Raw genomic sequence first — 7175 nt, 5'->3', positions numbered from 1 at the left:
AATTTGCTATTCGGTGACATAAGAGAGATCCGGGGCTGAGGCCACCCCGCTCTCGGTCGTGAAAGCCCCGCAAACACCGCCGGCCTCCTCGCAGTACACCAGATCCCCCCCCCCCCCAGCTCTGCTCACCCCCCCAGCAAAATGCGTTACAATGTAGGGACCTGGGAGAGGGTGTTGGGGGGAGGTTTTCATAACGCAGGAGGGGGGGGGGGAAACCCTAATTAAAAAAGCAGGAGGAGGAGGCAGACAAAATCTCAGGCAGTCCGTAGGGAGGCGAGACACAGAACCGTTTAACGTTATTTTTTGCATCTGCTTGAGCAAGTTTCTCCTGTTAAAAAGATCCCGGGATCCTGCTGCCTTGGACGCTTTTTGAAAAATAATCCGTCTTTTTTTTATTTTTTTTTTAATGTTCCATCCACCTCTTTTTGGCTCTCACGATCGTGCAAGGGATTTACTTTCGACGAAAGAAGCTTCTTCCCCCCATCCCCCCCAGACAGATCTGTGTTTTAATTATGGTTTTGGCATTGCTTTTTTTCATGTGAGGAATATCCTTGTTCTTGAAAAGAAATAGACTCGGAGGGTTATGTTTTCGTTTGGTCCTTTTCTTTTTCCCCTCCTTCCCTTTCCAGGACTCTTCGCAGTTGTTGTCATTGTTGCTGATTCGTGCAAAATAGATTGTAAACAGTGTGTCAATAGATAGCTTCCTCTGGGTGGAGGGAAATGTCAAGCTACGGTAGTGTGGAATTTTTTTTATTACTTTTGGTTTTTTAAAGCAGCTGTAGACTGTTTCGGGAGGGAACTGTAAAGGCCTGCCCTGCCTTCTGCCTTTGCCATTGGAGGAGACTTCAGCCAGCAGTGAAAATGTAAAGACCTTCCGATCTGTGTTACTGATAGAGTTACTGGTGTGTGTGGTGGGTAGTGCGGAGGGGGCAGGGGCAGATTGTAAACATATTATTATGTGGACCCTTTAGCCATATATATATATAAGCAAATGCATTGCATCTTTATTTTCACTGTGAATCCACTCAGGCCTGGTCTGAGTGTGTACATGTCAGCTGATTTCTATTGCAATTATTTATTTTTTTCCCTGATCATTTTGGGGTAAAAGGATCCAGTATTTCTGGTGGCTACTTCCACATAACAGAGAAGGAAGGGGTGGACGGCCGTGTGGGTGTGTGTGTCTGAATGATGGTATTTCATGTTTATAACGATTAATAGAAATTTGTTCACAAGAAAAACCATCACAGGGTCACTGTGCCCTAGCTCCAGCTAATGCAATTGCTTAGAGCAACTTATTAAATTACAAATGAATTCCACAAAGGCTGCAACCCTAATACAAAGATATTATTGTACATTCTATGCTGCATTTTTTATTTGCAGCAAAGTCCCTGAACTGAAATGCTCAGATCTGCTTTAAAGTAGAAAAAAGAAGGAGAGCTTTACGACTAATACTCCATCTATTCTTTAAAATAGCCCAGTAGCAAGTCAGGTCTCATACTCAGACACTTGAGATGATACAGACATGCTTTAAAGACGTCTTCCCTGTAGTTAAAAAGTAATATATAATTCAACGCGAACAAGCATAGCTTTACTTAGATTGTAAGATCTCAGGGACAGGGAAGATGTGTTTATCTTGTTTATCTGTGTTTGCAAAGAGCAGTGTAAACAAATGGTGCTATATAAATGGACTTAATAACAAATAATATAATGATGATAATAACTAGGCTTTTGTTTCCATACGAGATGGAATTTATGAAGAAAATCTCTGTTCTGTTTGTCCCGCTCTGCAGTCTGATCTTTTCTTCTGCATGTATTGATCGGTTGGCTGAATGCAATGTTTGCAGAAAGTTAGGAAGGAGCTAAAAAAAATCCTAAGATTGAAGATTTATCATGATTGCTGTTCCAACTGGCATTTTACAGAGTTGAATTCTTGTCATGCATTTATGCTGCCAAATGTGGGGTTGCATCAGAGTTTCCATTATCAGCCCCCTGTTTACAAGGAGTTATCAATCAGCTATGAGCATTCCCTTTGGGCTGGGAACTTGGTATCTAGGTTCTCAGCCTGGAAGCAAATAATAGATTTTATTAATTTTTCCTGGGAGTCCCATATTCTCTCCCTCCTCTCCATTTCGCCCTTGCCTTCTCGTGGTTTCCCTTCACCCCCACCCAGTACCTTGAACATGCATTCCTTGGGCACCTAACCCCCCCATTAACTTTCCTTGAAGTTTCTTCCCCATACTCTGAAATGGGAGTTTTGAATGCGTAGGGAATGCAATATCCAGCATAGGAAAGGCTACATAGAATACCCTTCAAATCCCATGCGTGCCACTCCTACATTGGCCAGAGGGGTCACCGCAGAGCAAGTCCGTCATTTGCTTTCTTCACAGCACATCTAGCCCCTGCTGGGCCTGGGAGTGAGGTCGGAATTCCAGGCCAGATTTGTAGTCACATCTTGCAAAATGGCAAGGAAGTTTACTAATATTGACTATATGATGACATTCCTTTAGCTCAATAACTGTCTGCATTTTAAGACGAAACTGGCCCTTGAAGGGGGAATTTAACAGGAAAGTGGGCAGGGAGTGGAGTGGATATAAAAACATGTAAATAACCAAGTTGTTAACATTGACCTGCTATGCAAATGCTTTAATTTCTTGTATAATCTGGATCCAGTGCTTCAGATCTGATGCATGCAACCCTCCGTTCCCCCCATATTTCCTTTTTGGTCCTTACATACATATAAGGACTGTAGGAGCAGTCCTCACTATATCGACCTACATGGTTTGTCCATATTCCACGTCAATACAATAGTAAACATTAGATTTGCATGAAGGACCAGGACATCTCCTTTTGCAGTGTGTCAGATCAGTCATACCTAGGTTTCAAACCAGTGATGAAGACATGGTCACCCATCAGATTGATACCACTGCTTCTGACACAGGCTATAATTTATTGTATTAACCCTAGTATTCTAGTCAAAATGGCAATGGAGGTAATTCTGCTGACTTAAAAATCCTCCTATGGTTGGGAAAAGTTTATTCTTCACTTTCCCCTCCTGCAAAACTGCTGAGTTACTAGCCACCTGAGAGGCATGTCACAGGTGGCTTGGTTGTTTTCCCTGTCTAAACTACTTCTGGATGAAAAGCACCACATAAATGTAAATTATTATTAATAATAATACTTACCCCTCTACAATTACAATTCTAGATTTAAGGCCATAGGATATATTGATCAAGGATGGTAGATGGCCCTGAATACAGAATTAGTCAGTCCTACAGGGATACAGAATACGTTTTTATATGCAAGTATTTCATGTTGTCAGGTAAGCAACACATTTAAAGGGGTGGGCCTGATCTTTTGATAAATATATATATTTTTAAATAAATCTCAATTTAAAATTATTTTCATTTTTTTTTAAAATTAGCCCCTTCAGGAAATAAATCCTACTTACCCAAATACTGTATACACAGAACCACCAGGTCTTTAAAAAAAAGTGCCAGAGGCAGAAACGTGACCCTTAAGAAAGGACACTCCGTCTTTGACACTTTTCCTATGGCAGTTACAGTCGGATTGTCAGCTGAGCTGTGGAAATCCAGCCCTTTTTATCAGCTTTGTGTCATAACATAAACATTATTTAAAGGCAGTTTAGTGCATGTAATTTTATAAAATAAGGGTGGATTGCACACTGCATTGAGCAGTGTATTCCCTGATTCAATTGCATTATCTTGTTTTCTAATCTAACCTACTTTTCTGTCCGAGGTTGGTGCTTTGCAGGAGCCTGTCTTCAGTGCAATCTGTGAGCCCTTTTGTGGGTGTCTGATTTCTGTAACATGTTTTGGTTTCCAGTATGAATGTAACATTCAAAGAATATCATGACACTACTCTAGGTGTATGCGATCTTATCTACCTGACATTTAGTTTTTTAACCGTCCATTCCCTTGATTTGCATAAAATCACACAGTCATAATTTTTTGGCATCATCATAACAAACTACTCGAGATTACCAGCTTGCTTTTGCTTGCTGCCCGTCAGCACAAATGCATGTTTTCCCCTTTTCTTTGCATCTGGACTAGGAGCTTTCTGGATTTATTAACATAGCACTTTCAAAAGGATGGACACTTCTGCCACTGTATCCGTGACAACAGCAAAGCTCTTTAATAAGTGTCATGGTTTAAGTTCAAAACCAAACAGCCCAACACGCCAGGTTCTTGCATCTCATTCTGTTTTAGTTTATTGTTTTAAATATAGATCTCTTTGTTTTTATTTACAGGGAAAACCCTCAGAATACTCTGCCTGATCCCAGAAGACTTGCCCTGCGACTGCTGTGTTCATTACAAAACAATCCTGCAATTAAAATAAACTCCAAGAGCTAAACAAACTGCCCCTCTTGCTGATCATTTGTTGATTTCAGTTCCTTATGCTTAGAACAATTTTTCCCCCAGCACTGGTATCAGAGGTGGCAGCAGCTGGAGTTGTGGAACAACCAGGGGGAAACACCCTAATGTTTGTAAACTACAGGAGAGGGGAGTAGGAGGGAGATATTATTATGTTAAATAGTGTTTTTATTGGAGTATTCATGATCTGGCAGGATCCTTCCTTCTGGGGAAAGGACTGGAAGTGGAAAAACTTGATTTGCATGGTAGGGCCTGGCTTTTTGTACACACCCTCGGTACACCGGACCATACTAAACCAGCTATGAAGGCTGCTGCAGATCACTCACAGTCCAAGAATGTGCATGGGGACTACACTGGTACTTTTCCATTCACATGCCCACAGTGGAGTGTCTTGTTTATTTCATCCTTCATGCAACAAAGGGACACAGGCTGCAGAAGGGGAGGGAGAGAGATTTTCAGCCTATCTGCCTAAAAACCTCCCTGTACTTTCAACTGGAGAAGTTATTATTCACTCATCCACCTAAAAAGAAACCACTCAACAGTTGTGTTACTGGTTTCACACATGTTATCACACTATCTCTCTCTAAATAAAACCTCAATTTTCAGATATTCTGGAGACTAAATCTAGAATACCAAGGCAATTGGATAATCAAGGCAATTGTCAATGTAATTCCAAGACAGTGAGGGCACTTGGCCCAGTGTCACACAACAGGACAGTTCAGATAATGAGACTTGGAGAACTGGATAATCATATTTTATCAGTAAATTTGGCATTAATATATTATTGAGAAATTATCCTGATAATTGACAGATCTACTTTCCCGTCATTACTATGAGATTCATTGTGAAACTTGTCTGTCAAAAATTACTTTCCCCAGGTAAGTGTAAGAGTAGAATGTTTGCAGTTTTTCCTCTCTCTCTCTCTCTCTCTCTCTCTCTCTATCTATCTCTCTCTCTCTCTCTCTATCTATCTATCTATCTATCTATCTATCTATCTATCTATCTATCCCTGCAAATACTTACAGCCAGGAAAGTAATTACACAGGATGTATGTAAGGGTATCTATTGTTCCCATCACCGTGTAAGTAGGCATCACAATTCTATGCCACACATACATGATCTTTGGTTTAAAAGGTAAATTTCAAACCCAAGTACTAGTGAGCATCCAGCCAATCACAGAAAATTATCCTTCCTCCTCTCTGCCCCCAATCAATTTTTAACCAATTACAGACCAAAGTCTGTGGGGCTTGGTTTGTTTTTTTCCTTTTCTGCTGAGTTTGTTGGTGATTAAGTAGAGCAAAATTAAGTGATTCACATGTAGTAAGGGAAATTTACGAAGACCTTGTACCACTGACCTATAACATTTTCAAATACAACCATACATTCCATACTCCCTTCCCCATGCCTTACCCCTATTTTTTCTTTTTTGCCTGCTGCTTCTTGTTAGAATTTGTCTCATTTGAAAATATTAAGCATGAGACTTGTGGAAATTTAAAACTCACCATGTATTTTAAGCTGTGCTAGAAATGGCTTTTTTTTTTTTTTTTGGCACCTCTCTTAACAATCAACTAATGAGATTAAAAACAAAAGAAACAAACAAAATCCCTGAGATGATTCAAGCCTCGGTTACATAAGTGTTTGGTTTGCCTGAAAAAAATTGATCAAGGACAGTCTTTGAAACAGATTCTTATTTATTATTACTATCTATTTCTATTACAATAGTGCCTAGAAGGCCCAGCCAAATCCAAGGTAATAAAAGTCAGCTGTGGAAAACATTTTGATTTCATAAGAAGAACTTTGTGAACTAAGAAGTTTATCCAACAATATTTCCTATAGTGACAAAGGGCCTGATCCAAAAATGGAAAGACTCCCACTGAGTTCAATGGATTTGCATATGACCCTTAATTCTTATTCTAAGCTATTTTGATAGTTATTGTTTTATTAATTGTTTTGTTAGACAGCTATGTGGTTAATGTTATCTGCATTTAATTTTCTTTCTTCAAATAACATTTTAATGCTTTGTCTATACAGTTCTTTGAGTGATCAGTACAATTTTGGTTCATGGAATGTTTGTGACTATACTTAAACAAGAATTCAGTTAATTAATTGGAAGATATCAATAAATAAAGGGGGAAATGTCAATAATTTGTATGTCTCCTGGAATCCTTTAGTTCTGTGTATCCTTTTTAAAAGGATGGATGGTGCTAACAAACTTTATTTGGGAAAGCTTCATTTGTATCTGTCTATTTACAAAGTATTTTACAAATATTCTATTAGTAGATACAGAATTAAATAATACCAGGTAGACTGAATTATTAACTATATTTAGATACAGTAAATGGGCCACAACATTATTTGTCAGGATACTAGTAAGTGGGGAGGGATTTATTTTATTTTATTTTATGTTATTTTATTTTATTTGGAAGAGCTTTTTTTTAAGTACTTGGTAAAAAATTGAATTCTCTCCCCTTTTTCATGATGGACTGTAAAATGGCTGGGGTAATTTAAGATGATTTTGAGATGAATAATTCCAGTGGGGCTTCTCTGTGTTTTAAAGAATTAAAAAAATAAATAAAAGCCGCAGCAAGCAATAGTCAGTTGGATCTGACAGTGATGAGGAAGAATTCCATGGGATATATATCTGCATCGAGTATATGGTAAATACATTCTTCCCTATCTGTGGGCTGTACTGAGTAACCTATAATCCAGGGCATGGTTACATAGATTGTTATCAATCATATTTTAACTCCATATGTCCTAAAAAAATTATTTCCCTGTAGGATT

At 38.8% G+C, this 7175-nt stretch overlaps 1 long non-coding RNA gene across 1 annotated transcript; it reads left to right on the top strand.

The window, feature by feature from the left end:
• The first annotated feature begins 3 nt into the window (after positions 1–3).
• On the top strand, positions 4–6536 carry LOC125643211 (uncharacterized). The gene is made up of 3 exons (XR_007358628.2): positions 4–863; positions 4268–5269; positions 6114–6536. It is a non-coding gene; the product is annotated as an uncharacterized LOC125643211 (long non-coding RNA).
• Positions 6537–7175: the final 639 nt, after the last annotated feature.

This window comes from Caretta caretta, chromosome 9 (assembly GCF_965140235.1).
Source record: "Caretta caretta isolate rCarCar2 chromosome 9, rCarCar1.hap1, whole genome shotgun sequence".
Taxonomy (NCBI): domain Eukaryota; kingdom Metazoa; phylum Chordata; order Testudines; family Cheloniidae; genus Caretta; species Caretta caretta.
Note: the sequence above shows the minus strand (reverse complement) of the source record. Positions and strands in the feature narration are given on the sequence as shown.